Source organism: Rosa rugosa, chromosome 2 (assembly GCF_958449725.1).
Source record: "Rosa rugosa chromosome 2, drRosRugo1.1, whole genome shotgun sequence".
Taxonomy (NCBI): Eukaryota; Viridiplantae; Streptophyta; class Magnoliopsida; order Rosales; family Rosaceae; genus Rosa; species Rosa rugosa.
In genome coordinates, this window is record NC_084821.1 from 49,511,177 (window position 1) to 49,525,226 (window position 14,050).

Genomic DNA, 14,050 nt, shown 5'->3' on the forward strand with positions numbered 1-14,050 from the left:
AGCGCATTCGACCATATTTTGAATTTTTATTATCTAGGCTATGTTCTACGCATCCATACGAGCGTTTTGATATATTACAAGGTTAGGTTAGAAAAAGTTGATAAATAGTGGATTTACGTTTTTACGTTACTATTTAACGTTTTTACGTTTTATCTTAAGTTTACGATCTGCGAAGATCTGACCATCGGTTTTACTTCAAATTTAGATATGTTGATCGTATGACTGTCCCGATGACTTTGTGTGGTCATGGGCGAACATCCGACCGTTGGATCTTCGTATAATTGTGAAATAGTGATTCGGTAGGCGATTCGTGAGAATCTAACCGTCGGATTTTCGTATAATTTTGAGGAGATGTTTGTTAGAGTGATTCAAGAAGATCTGACCGTTGGATCTTCGTGATAATTTTGGAGGATGATCCTAAGGGCGATCCGTGGGGATCCGACCGTTGGATCATCATATAAATTCGATCCGACCGTTGAATCATCATATAAATTCGATCTGACCGTTGGATCATCATTAAATTAGAATCCGACCGTTGGATTTCCGTATATGTGTGATTCATGAATGATTGCTAAGTTAAGATCGTATCTGACTAGGTGATTGACGGTTTAAGTTGGTGGACGATTGTGGATCGTATTTTGAGCTGTTAAGAAGACGCAGCGGAATTAGAGGTGAGTAAACCTCACATGGTTCATATTACGAACCGAATATAATTAATTGATTTTTTTGTCGTAATTGTGTGGAAATTGTTTATGAAATAAAGATTTGTTTTGAAATAATATGAACTTGATCAACTACGGTTCATAGGGCTGCGGCTCACAGGTAAGAAAATGAATTTAAGTATAAAATGAATTTATTTCTTTAATGCGTGTGAACTATAGTTGGTATTAATAGGCATTCCTGTGCGAATGTCTATGCATATATATTATTTACGTGAAATAATATGTATTGTTGGAGTTGTGTTGAGTTTATTGTTGAGAAACAATATATTGTGAGAGGTATTGAGTTTATTGTTGAGAAACAATATATTGTGAGGGGTATCGAGTTTATTGTTGAGAAACAATATATTGAGAGAGATGTTGAGTTTTATTGTTGAGGAACAATAAATTGTTGTGATCTGTGGAGATCAATAGGTCACGGGGTGACCATGGCATACTATCAGCGACCCACGCTCTCGCGCCGGGTAGGTGGAACTGATAGTATTAAATCGTGAACCACGCTCTCGCGCCGGGTAGGTGGAAACGATCAGTTAGAGCTCTAGTCTGTCTGCCAAATGTTGAGTGATCTTATGAGGGTAACGGGGAGTGACTCATAAGTATATATATATATATGAGAGTGAGAAAGTGAAGTGGTTTTGTGGTGGTCGTTGTGATTGTGATGTTTCTACATTTCTATACTTGAGTTAAAGGAAATGTATTTTAATAAATCAACAGTTCATTCTTGTTTACTCATACTAGCTGTCAAAAGCTTACCGGGTTTGGTGTTGTTGCAATCCCGGTACACTATTCAAATTGTGTAGCGGGTACTACTACAGGTCAAGAGAATCAGGAAGGTGATCGAGCTGCGTAGAGTAGCTGCAAGCGTGTTATTCTGATTTTCTATTGTGAGGTTTGTTATGCTCATTTAGAGCTTTACAATTTTACTTGTGAGAGTGAATTTGTAATAATAAACTCGAGGTCTTCGAGACTTTATATTTGAGTGGCGAGTGGTGTGTTTGTTTTGAGAAAAAAATTCAGAACGTTTATTTGATTAAGTGGTTTAATTCATGTTTCGGATTTGAATTTATTATTCAAAATTCGGGGCGTGACATTTACATTCTTGTACTGTACTTTATATTGTATTTTAAAATGTATAATACAATAAATGTACTGACTACAGATTTAAAGATGCACCCATCAATATATAAACATCAAGACTCGATCTTCATCCCACAGCTGCAACTCTTCTTTGATACGGACAACCTGCACATTACATCAGGTTAGTCAATAATTTTGTGGGCGTAGTTCTTAATTTCTTTTAAACTACATATATTTTTTTTAAACAATACGATTACATAATGAAAATACAAGGACAGAATACGTTTTCTGGAGAATGGGGATTGCAGTATACGGATCAATCCCTACTGGGCAGAAATTAGAAATAACGAACCAAACTCCAGATTTTTGGTTACGCAGTGAAAATCTCAAATATCAGATTAAAAACACTGCGGGGCTCTTACTCTTGAGAACCCAAAATAAGAACAATTGAATTATGATGAAGGATATGTTCTTTACAACTTCAAATAGCACTAGCGCAGCTACAATGAATAGACAAAACTAATATGCAGTTTGTCTTCAATCTCGAACTGCTTCTTCACTTGATTGTTCTTCGATTTTTCCTTTTCTTGCTTCACAGCAACTCTTCAGATCACAAGTAACTCCATATGCATGAGCAACTGACCTATAACACTTAACCAAGGAACAAGTGTTTAGGATTTTTATCACGACACAATATCAAGCAAGACTCTCAATTATTCTTGCGTTCCTCATCTGCTGCCTGTGCAGTTTGCATCCTCTATATATGTGTAGAAGCAACACCAACCCTAATAGACTCCTAATAGGAAAGGATCTTGGTGATTGAATATTGACCAAATAAAATATCAAGTCCTAGAAAACTTAGGATTACACTACATCACCTTAAAAGCCACGGGAATACCTTTTCTAAATAAACATTGAAACCAAAAGATAATTTCCCTTAACAGCATCTTTAAAACAACATATCAGTTTGTATAGGAATGCCAATAAAAAAAACCGTATACCAACACATAATTTGTCATTTTTTTTCTTTATTATAAATTCAGCGCGAAGAAATTATAAATTCACAACATAGTGTTTTACTAATGTCCCCTAAGAATAAATTGATGATATTGGGGGAATGAAGGAATGTTAGTAATTAAGAAACTAAAAGGTTGATACCTTGATATACACAATTTTATCACAGATTATTGATTGTGTAACAAACTTGTAAGTTGTGGTCTAACTAATGTTATGAGTTTTCCAGTAGCATGTAACATGTATGAACAAATTACAACATCTAAAAATATACAAAAATCTTAATAAAAATAAAAACTCCTTTTAAGTCTATCTGGAGGAAGCATACCCCTAAAGCCTAAACCACTAGGAATTAAAACTTTCGTAAACCAGACACTTCTCTCAACTCCCTAGGACTGAGGAACTCCTGGAATTTCCAAATGAGAACCATTAAAGTTTCTTGATTCTCAGCTCAAGATTTTATATATTTGATTCCTTGAACTCCAGGATTTTTGACACATCCATCATTATATATATATATATATATGTTAGAATAATAAAGCATCAAAAATATGCCCAAAGCACTATAAACTCGAATTGAGAGCTTAAGAAAAACAATTTATTTGCTAAAATGTGAAATTCAAGTGAGGCCATAATTTTTTTTTTTTTTTTTTTTTTTTGCACTCAGACCTATAGAATCTCAGGACCAGCTTTGGACAAAAGTTTCCAACCAAAGCACAAACTCCATGGAGGTTTTGCCACAAAGAATAAGAATGTGACGTCAGTGATTCATCTTCATCGATCAAAAGCATTGACTGTGGAACCTCTACGTAAACTGCATCCTATATGCTGTAATTGTTTCTCAAATCAATCGGATGATACATTCATATGGGATGTCAGCCAACATATGCTGCTAAGAAGAGTCATGTCGCAGTTTAATCCTTTTCAGTTCCTTTAACTATATATTCATCTCAACATAATCAAGATCAAAATGCTTTGCAAAGACCTTAATGGACGATATTCCTGAAAACATATTCAAATAATTAATGATGCATTGAGAAGGAAAAAGTGTACTGGAAAAACATATATGCTGTTCTTGGTGGAATGTGAAGCTTCGGGTAAACTGAATCAAGATCAAGCAACAGATATTCTTCTTCATCCTCACGTTCATTGCGCACAGAGCTAACTTTCAATCGTTTGAAAGAAGAAAATCGATTATCTCATAAGGGAAACTTATCTTTTCCATTAATCCTCACAATATTAATGGTGGGATATATATTAACTCTATGTAAATAATCCATCCACTTCCTTCTATTAAACTTGGATACATTTGTTGAGATGCATTTAATTAGCTATTGCAGGTTTGGGCAGTAGCTAAATTAGCTTTGGGCTTGTTTATGATCATCAGACACACAGGGCTGCAATGGTACCGTTCAATTTTACCTAACCACAAACTTCCTTTCATTGCAGCGAGAAAGCGCGGGAAATTCAAAATTCCCTATTAATTTATCAGGGCAGAAAAAGTCCAAAACAGTGAGTGAACATCACGTCCCAGAGAGCGTTTGGGTCGTTGAAAATCCGCAACTGCGTCGCCGGAAAAGCAATAAAACAAATCATTACTACAGCTTATTCAATATTTGTTGGCCGGAAAAGAAATATTATGTTCAGAAACCCATACATGTCATTCTGCCAGCCAAGTGAAAAGGAGAAATATGTAATTAAAAAAAAAACAAAAACAAAAAATGGAACACTCAGCTATTAGATTAACATGCAATTTATCCTTCTTTAAACTTTTGAGGATTTGATGGCAGTACTGGCATTGGTGGGGTGGTTATGGGGTTTATGGTGGTGGCCATGGCAGGTGTGCGGCAGTGATGAGAATGGAGGTAAGAAACATGCAAGTTATCTAAACATGCAAGTCTTATTCTGAAACTTGGAAATCCCTTTCAAAGTTTCCCGAACTGCCAAATCTCTATATAATCTGATGCGCATAAAAGCTTTTCAAATTTCCAATCAACATTAAGCACTACGAATTGAATAGCATTTCTACACATTTAGAAGCACCATTAATTTCTCATAAGTTGAATTGAAGGGTAGTTTTAAATACTTTTAATCTTGTTAGAAGATACATTTATAAGGGAATGATGCAAATAAGCTAGTAACATCAACAGCTTCATTTATACCTCTCATAGTCTCGTACCATTTCAATCTCGGAGTTGCTACAAAACTTCTACAAATTTACTTGCTGAGTCGGTGCAAATGTAGTATTAGAGTCAAAATCTGGTGCCAATCTGAATTTAAGAATCCTATGAGTGCAGCCAAGTGGTTTTGCTTGCTTGAAGATTGGTTTTGATCAACTATGCATTTGCCAGCAAAAGAGTATGCTTCTGATGGTCCTTTTTCTTCATGAACAACAGGGACAACTGCAAATAGAACTTGCATTAGTATACACAAGTGCTGATCAGAGCTCAACTCTACTATTGCAGGCAGATACGAGAAACATTGTAAGAAACAATGACAACCGACAAGCAATTCTAAGTTTTTTTTTTCTTGTAATATTTTGATTGAATGAGAACTTCAGCAATTAATGTAAATGATGAAGAGGAGGAAACAGGTTATGACATGTTGTTTGTTAACCGCTTCACAGAACAGTAAGAATATCTATTAACAGACAATGAAAGTGGAACCTAAGGTTTATGTATCAAAAATCAAGATCATCTCTCCATATTGCAGTCCATAAGATCGTTATAATAAAAAAAAAGGTAGAAGAACCATGAAAGTCTATCACCAGGTAACTAAAAACCTTCATACGACCCTTCAATACTAGAACGGAATCTGAATAAAACCTGATGGATTTTCTGACATTACTCCTTTGACAAAATTCAAGTTTCCTAAGACAATCTAGATCCTGAAGTCTATAGAGGCAATTTCTTTCAGGTGTGTGCTGAGTGGGATGAAAATGAGATTTACCTTCTTCTTTGAATAAAAGGCATGTCCCAATCGCCTCATCCCATTTTCCAATCTGCGAGAGAATAAGAATTTGTTAAAGGAGATTGTCAGCCCACTTCAAAATTTATCCCATTCCACTCATTAGAAATTCATCCTGCTCTTCCGAGCATAGCATGCTAAGCACCAATAACAGTTAATGCACCATCCCACACGACTCAAAAAGAGAATATCAAAGTGTGATATTAACCTATAAACTACTGTCCAACTGCCATGAACATTTCAAATGAAAGAATGAACCATCAATATCTGATCAAGGTATATAAAGCAATAGATATCACATCTTCTGTGATTCTAATATTTGCAAATGTACAGGTAATAAATTACAATGACCTGATGCCATCCAATATTCCAGTGTCATTCACCATACTAGCGATTATTCCAAAAATAGTCCAATATGTTTCTATCATTTTTTAAGTCCTTCTCAATACTTAAAAGACATGCCAAGTCTGCCCAAGATATGACAACCATTCTAAATGCAAACATAGTTTGTCGCCTCTTTTTCCACTGAAAAGTGAAAACCAGTGTTGGATAACTTACATTAATTCTCATCCTTTGTCACTCTTACTTTACTCCCCCTGTAACCAACAGACAAAAAAAAGACCACAACTAAAGCCCTTCACAATCGAATTTAATCCAGGTTTTTGTAGGGTTTAAACTCACCAACTTAAATTTGTCATCTAGAATCAATGCTGGATTCATTGTGCCCAACCCCGGAAATCAAGACACATTTGAACATTAAAATGGCATTACAAAAAGTTCAGATGCTGAAATTAACATATAACAGAACGAGGTACTGAAAAAGGAAGAAGATCATAAGAACATATGGTGCATTTGGTGGAATCTAAAGCTGAGAGTAAACAGAATCAAGATCAAGCAAATAAGCAATACAAATTCATCTTCTTCCTGATGTTCACTGAACATTATCTCCCTCCATAGAGTATGTATACTATGTTGGATCCCGGACACATTGAAACATAAAAAGCATAAAAGCACTAACCAATTTCAATTGCTTAATTAATATAGGGAATGAAAATTACAAAATTAATAAATTTAAGCATGCACCAACAGCTAAACCCTCACCCTGTATCAGTTTGTGAAGTAAATTGAACTGGGTCTTTGGTCTCAAACTCTCAATCCGGAATTTCATATTAACGGTGCTGAAAAATCTGGACACCGTGAGGAACTCCGACTGGGTAAACCCTCACAGTCACAGAAGCCTCCGTCACCGTTGCTTTATCGACGCCGAACAAGCCACCGCTCCGAGTGGGTCGACCACGATCTTCCTCCGATTTCTCCGATCAAAACCTTTGCGAGGCTCTAGCTTTTGTGGAGGAGGACCCACTCCCTCCGGTAGTGTCAGAACTCAGACTCCCACTTCCACTCCCTTCCTTGTCTCACCTCACTGACTCACTCTTACCCCCTTCTCTCTCTCTCTCTCTCTCTCTCTCTCTCTAGGTCCTCTGTATGCCTCTCTCTCACCTCACTGACTCACTCTCACCCCTCTATCTTTCTCTCTATCTAGGTCTCTCTCTCTCTCTCTCTCTCTCTCAGTCTCTCTATACACTGTAACCAAGGGAAGGGGAAACGGGACGTGGCACCCAAAACGAAATACAGTATAGTAAAACGAAACACAGTATTATTCAAAAAAAAAAAAAACGAAATACAGTATATCGAATGCAAATGTAATAAAGTGAAATGAAATGCAAATGTAAGTGAGACTATACGAGGGTATAAAACGACAGGGATATGAAGTCAAAACGACAACACTTTCGATTATGAAATTCAAACCTGCGCACAGTGCTGAGCTCTTCGCGGGAGAAGCCCGTCTCGTTGCTCGAAGCCTCTCCTCATCCTCCCTACCTATATAAACTCCCTCATTTCACCAACCTAACAAATCAGAGCCACAGAAACCCTCCCTCTCTATTTCCTTCTCAAATTCCCTCTCTCTCTCTCTCTCTCTCTCTCTCTCTCCCGCTCTCCCTTCCTCTCAGAGCTCAGGAGGAGCAATGGCGAAGAAGCATCGTAACACGAGCGAAAGCAAGGTGCAGATCTTCACCTCTTAATTCTTTCTTATTGCCTCTCAATTCTTCGATCTATTAAGTCTTTGGAACTAAACACAACGTTTCTCTCTGTTTTCAGACAAAGAAGTGTCCGCACTGCAACTACCATGCGAAGGTTGTTGATCTCGCGAGTCACATCAGGTTCAGGCACGAGAATCGAAATGCAAATGTGACTGCAGAATTTGATGACAAAGGCAAGCCAAAGGTGTTTTTCTGTGCTGCTTGTGCTCCATTGCCGAAAAGCTTCAGCAGCCAAGCCGGTTTGGATCAGCACAAGCTTGACAAGAAGCATTGATGGAGAGATCTGATTCTTTGGTTCATTGAAGTGATATGTGGACTGTGCTAATGTAGGAATCCTTTAACTACATGCACTTTAGTTCTATGTGTTGATCTGGTACTTCTTATAGTATGATCTGAATATTGATTTAGTTGGAATATCATGTAGAAAAGTAAAGAGCCATATAGAGGCTGAAGCTAAACATATCATTTTCTAGTATCAAATTCAACAATATTAGTCGAGATTGTCGAATTATTGTACTGGTGATGCAAGGGAAACACTTACTAGATTCATACCTTTCCATTTACATTTTGTTTTGAAGTGATAGGATCAACTAATTAATGCTATCATTAATTAATTGATCCTTCTTATCCTTGTTGTTTCTCATATATATGTTTGATTTGCTTTTCCTTCCTCCTTTTAACATATAAAATAGAAGAATAGTATGAGTCCTGTAATTCATCTCAAACAGTTGGCACTTTGTAGAAAAATGCAAATTCCCTGTAAAACACCGAAAACGCACAATGAACAGAGCAAGTATCATTATTCAACTTATGGAAGGTACTACAAGATATGAAATCATTTCATTTTTATATTAGCATACATTCTGAGTTGTACAATAATTGAAATTCAATCTTGTTTATTGCTCGATATATGTGCTTCCGTAAGTTGGCTTGCCTCTTCAAGAGACGGTTTTCCTTCTCAAGGGATTCAAGTTTAATGGTATTAGCTCTTTGAATCTTCTCATGCAGTGACCTTTTGTTCGTAACCAGCAGCAGCATTCATTACCTTTATTATCTTCTCCTATTGCATGTTGGTATAAAAGTGCTGTTAACACTGTTGAAATTTATACTTCAGATGCCATTAGATCGATTTTGATAACTGCTAAACGGGAAGAAGTTGAATGTAATATATCCAAAGTCATTCATGATTTACCTTTGTTTGAACATTATCGCTCATAGTAAACTTTTCAGTCATGTATTCCAACTCTCAAAAATTGCATTAATACTTGGTTATCTGAAAAATGTTTACCGTGTCCTAAAACAATATTCCCTTAAATGCATCCAATTACTCAAAAATGAACAATTCTTAGGCTCACCCCTGGGTGAACAAGCATATTCACCCCTATTATCGATTAACTCACTTTTACTTAATAAATTTATAATCCAACGGTCCATATCTTAAATTAGCATTTAAAGATCATCTCTGTAAAAAATCAATCGAATCGGAAATCGTTTAATTATCTAATTGAATCAAATAAATGGACGGTTCTAACAACACTTACTGCTATTATGATGAACCGTCCATGTATTTCATATAAATGAATAATTAAAAGGTCTTCAATTTGATTGATTTTTTACAGAACTAATCTTTGTATTACATTATACAACTTGAATGGTTGGATTAGAAAATTAAAAAGTTATTATGCGTTAATCATAAGAAATGATGAATATGCTGCTTCACCCCAAGGGGTGAACCTGAGAATTGTTCCTCAAAAATTAGCTTTTCAAATTTCACAAAAGACGGTGGTTGTGAGAAGTGCAAGGTATGAAAAGTAAGTGAAAAGTTCAAGCTTACAATATCACTTCTTCCATATTTTCCAGATTTTTCAAATAGATCCTAAAAGCTTCAGAAATGTTTTCGTGTACAACAGACACAGCACATGCAGTTGGGGCAGCATCACCACTAAATAGAAAGTTTGACTAACCTTGATTTGATAAGAAATACAGCTTATGTTCTTTAATTGTAATAGTTAAAGTTTCTAATTGCAAGGTAAAGGGAAAAGAAAAATGACCCTGCCTCTTCCATTCAGCAGTATGCTGTCTAGGAATGATGTCAAGCTTTCTATTTTGATTATCTATAGCAGTATCAAGGGCTTCCTTGGCCATATCATTGCATTTGACATATTATTGGGACTTGTCATGCGCTCAACAACATCCTTGCTTCTACTGTTCTAGAGCAAATGCCAAGACGCATTTCATCTGCCTTAGCTTCTTTAAAGAGGGCCTAAATGCAAAGAGAATAATGTCACCGAAACACTCACTCATTACAGCACAGAGAAAATCATGTAAATAGACAGCTAGTACCCTGCAGCAGCTATGAGAATATGCAAGGAAAAACTGGTGATGTTGATAATTATGAGTAGGTTTTGTTAAATCTCCTTGAAATGTCTGGAATAAGGGACGGCAGCCAATTTAAGTTTCATTGATTGTTTGAAGAGTATCAAGTTGAAAACTGTAGAAGCCAGAGGAGAGTGTGTTATAAGTATTGAAGGTGTTTTCTTCTTCTTTTGTTTTAGGTGTTATAAATTAAATAAAGTAAGAAACAGTAACCAGAAAAACCATGCACCAAAGTACCAAACAACATGACACATAAAGTACTAAAAAGAGTGAAACTCACTCGGTGGCATAAACTGGCTAGAAAACTTCTTTTGAAGGTAACAGTCAAGAGTCACAAAGAAGAATCTTAAGCCCAGAAATAATATGGTAAAGAACTAAGGTTACCAACCCTTGAATTGAAAGTGGTGTAGAAAGTAATGTTTTGATGGATTGATGTTTACAAATGTAAACATATATAGCAGTAAGGTACTGCTGTTACAACTCAACCATTAAACTCTATTCACAGCTATAATCAAAAGTCAAAACTGATATGCAATTATAGCAGTATCAAAACAGCCTATGTATTCAATGGAGGAGAATCTTATGGCTGGAGTTGAGGAGAAGATTTTGTTTCTCTAACAAGTGGTAAATTTATCTAATGCATAAATACTGAAGTGTACCACCACTATGTTGGAGAGAGAGAGAATTTGAATGTGAATTTGAATGAAATGCTTCCAAGCACAGAAATTCCTCATTCCTCAAATCACCTTTTTTTTTTTTTTTTTTTTTTTAGCTTGCAGACCACTTAACTTCAACATATCATTACAGAACTTGCCAGACAACAAATATTCATAGTTCAAACAGTGTTCTGGACTGGAACTCTGAAAGTATAACCTGAATGTATATACAACGTAAACGTGTAGGCCTTTGGATCCCTGGATACGACGTGCAGTGATATAGTCAAGAAGTCCGCCACATAACCTTCAGCTCTATTGAGTGTCACAGTATCAGTCAACCAAACCACTTGCCTTCTGCCTCAGACTTGGTAGCATCATGGCCATTGATTATATAAATTATTAATGTAAATGCAACTATATAGTGATCCTCTAGTGATTGGTTAACCTGGGAACTCACCGTCAAATTCAGAAAACCATAAACTTCTAGACACTGGAGAATCATAGGAAGACAAAACTGGGTCAGAAACATGAACGCCAATAACCCAGAGCTTTAATCGAGAATTAGATCAAACCTTGAATGAAACGAAGCTTTAAATCAATGAAAAACGAATCAGAGAGAGAGAGAGAGGAAAACGGAAAACGAATCGGAGAATATTCGGGAAGAGAACGAACCTGAAGCAGAGAAGAAAAAGCTTCAAAGTGAGAGCAAGAAAGATTGGTTTGCGAGGAATAATGGGTCTGCAACTTTGTGTTGGGAGAGGAGAAAACCCGAACAGAGACGAAGGCCAATCTGCTGCACCCTAGTGACCCTACACACACGAACAGAGGAGACTAGAGACGTGGAGAGTCATATTAGGGCAAAGGACTACACCTGTGCAAAATAATGGGAAAAGAAAAGAAGATTCGTATAAAAAAAATCAACCAATTAGAGGCAATTAATTTACAGCATATATAGTTATTTACTATATATTTTTTAATTAAAAAAATTTAGAAATAAAATGGATTATTAAATTAAGTACGTTACGCCCCTCCCATAGTTTCAACCAATCAGATGAAAAAGATTGCAACAGATATCTAGGACGTCAATCAAGTCAACGCAATTGGTTTCAATCAAAAATTAAATTTAATGTAAAATACTTTCTGAATTGAAAAATACAGACATCATTAAAACCTCTCCGCTAAACCTTACGCCCCTCTCATAGGCGTGTGGTCGAAAATCGAATAGAAAAGATTACAATTAGGCCAAAGTCACCTAAATTGGTTTCAATTAGAAATTAAAAATTATATTCAATATAAAATGCTTTCTCAATTGAAAAGAAATCCCCTCTAAGTGTATTTGGGTGAGGGCAAATTATCTCAAAGTGAAATTAGGTGAGAAGTAGCTCCTTAAATACAAATTTGTGTGAGGAGAAATCTCTCATCTCCTCAAAGTGAATCTGGATCTGGGTAAGAAATATTCCCTTCGAAGGAAATCTGAGTGAAGAGTAGAATCCAAGTGAGGAGAAATCTTCTCAAAGATAATTTGGTGAGGAGTATTTCCTTCTAGAGAAATCTGAGTAAGAAGTGGAATCCAGGTGAGGAGAAATCTCCTAAAAGAGAATCTAGGTGAGGAGTGGAATCTAGTTGAGGAGAAATTCCTTCTAGACGAATCTGGGTGAGGAGAATTCAAGATGAAGCAATTTTTGCAAAAGAAAACAAACTTGATTGTTTGGCTCCAATTTTGCTGCAGCTGGTCAACAGTCTCTTTTCTTGCGCGGGCGTGCCAGCACTGTTCGGGTGCGGTCGTCGGGGGTGTCCCTTGACCTGACTTTTATCAAGCGATTGTGGACGAGGAGAGCACCAACCTCGTCGTGGGATTCTTTGTGCCTCGTGGTGAGGACTTTTGCTGAGCTTCTTGAAAATCACCAAATCGATACTCGATGTTGTAGATCGAGCAGAGCGAGAACCACCGGAAGTGAGGAGAACTTGCTAAAGCGTGACTTTAGCTTGGCTGGGTTGCTAGGGCGTTACCCTTGCTTGGCTGGTTCTGTAACCGTTGTGGTCGCGGCACTACCGTCGGCTCCCGAGGAGACTAGGACCGAAGCACGTTGACAGAGGGTTTGGTGGCACTGAAAGTCGGCTTCTGAGAAGACTAGGACTAGGAGTGTGATCACCAGTAAGAGAAAGAGAAAGAGAGAGAGAGGAGTTGCTCTTAGAGAGGTTTGCTCTAGAGAGAACTTAGATCATCTTAGAGATGTTGTTGTTGAATGTGAATGTGTGAATTGTGTTTCAATGTAACCTCTATTTATAGGCTACCATGCCAACTACTTTGGCATTAAACAAATGAAAGTGGAGCACTAATTGGAGATAAGGGAGGTGGAGGTGTAGGTGGAGCACTAATAGGAATGATGAATTTGGGAGATAAGGGAGGTGGAGATGGAGGTGGAGCACTAATAGGAATGATGAATTTGGGAGATAAGGAAGCATTTTCGGCTCCTTTATTCCTTCATGTATATCTCCATCAGAAATTCAGATTCTGGCCATGATGTCTTCATAAAAAATGTTCCACTATGAATCTAGATCATGCTGACTAAATTTCAGAGCTTTCTTCCATGTGGTTGGGCCGGAAATGCTGCTGGACCTCTTACAGGTCCAGTTTTCCAGTTTTGCTTCTGCAGAGAATTGGACTGATTGTTTGAAGGCCTTCAACTCAAAACTAGCTCTGGGACTCTTCATAAGAAATGATCCTTGGGCTGTCTAGAATGGATCTGCAGAGTTTCAGCTCATTTAGAGTTTATTTGGTCAGGCGGCCGCTCCTTCTGTTTAGCTCGGTTTCTCCTAGCCGAAGTAGGAAAATGTGCTAAAGTTAACTTTTCATGCTTCTATGCTTCCATAGTAGGCTTTATTTAGCCTCTAAATATATATTTCGAGCTTGTCGACAATATATAGCTTGAGCCACTGACATTGGCTCAATTTCTCCAACACATGCCTTGTCAGGCCAAAATGTTCATTTTGGGTCCAAACATTGATGAAGCCATGTTTCAAAAAGTAACTCATTGTAATTTAAAAACGTGATGGAACCACTTATAATCTGTTTTTAGACGTAAATGAAGTTGATATTCATATTTTGATACTTTGTTATATGTAAATCTAATAAGTT

General features: G+C 36.9%; 2 long non-coding RNA genes across 4 annotated transcripts; both read right to left on the reverse strand.

Moving 5' to 3' along the window:
* Positions 1 to 3,861: 3,861 nt before the first annotated feature.
* LOC133732666 (uncharacterized) lies at positions 3,862 to 7,395 on the reverse strand. Of its 3 annotated transcripts, none has more exons than XR_009857260.1 (4): positions 6,879 to 7,395; positions 5,760 to 5,811; positions 4,990 to 5,212; positions 3,862 to 4,373 (listed from the first exon to the last, which is right to left on the reverse strand). It is a non-coding gene; the product is annotated as an uncharacterized LOC133732666 (long non-coding RNA). The 3 variants fall into 3 exon arrangements; XR_009857259.1 differs by having other exon boundaries at positions 3,863 to 4,373; positions 4,973 to 5,212; XR_009857258.1 differs by lacking the exon at positions 3,862 to 4,373 and having other exon boundaries at positions 4,489 to 5,212.
* Positions 7,396 to 10,015: 2,620 nt separating this feature from the next.
* Positions 10,016 to 11,719, reverse strand: LOC133729966 (uncharacterized). The gene is made up of 3 exons (XR_009856565.1): positions 11,584 to 11,719; positions 11,129 to 11,401; positions 10,016 to 10,142 (listed from the first exon to the last, which is right to left on the reverse strand). It is a non-coding gene; the product is annotated as an uncharacterized LOC133729966 (long non-coding RNA).
* Between the last annotated feature and the right edge of the window lie 2,331 nt (positions 11,720 to 14,050).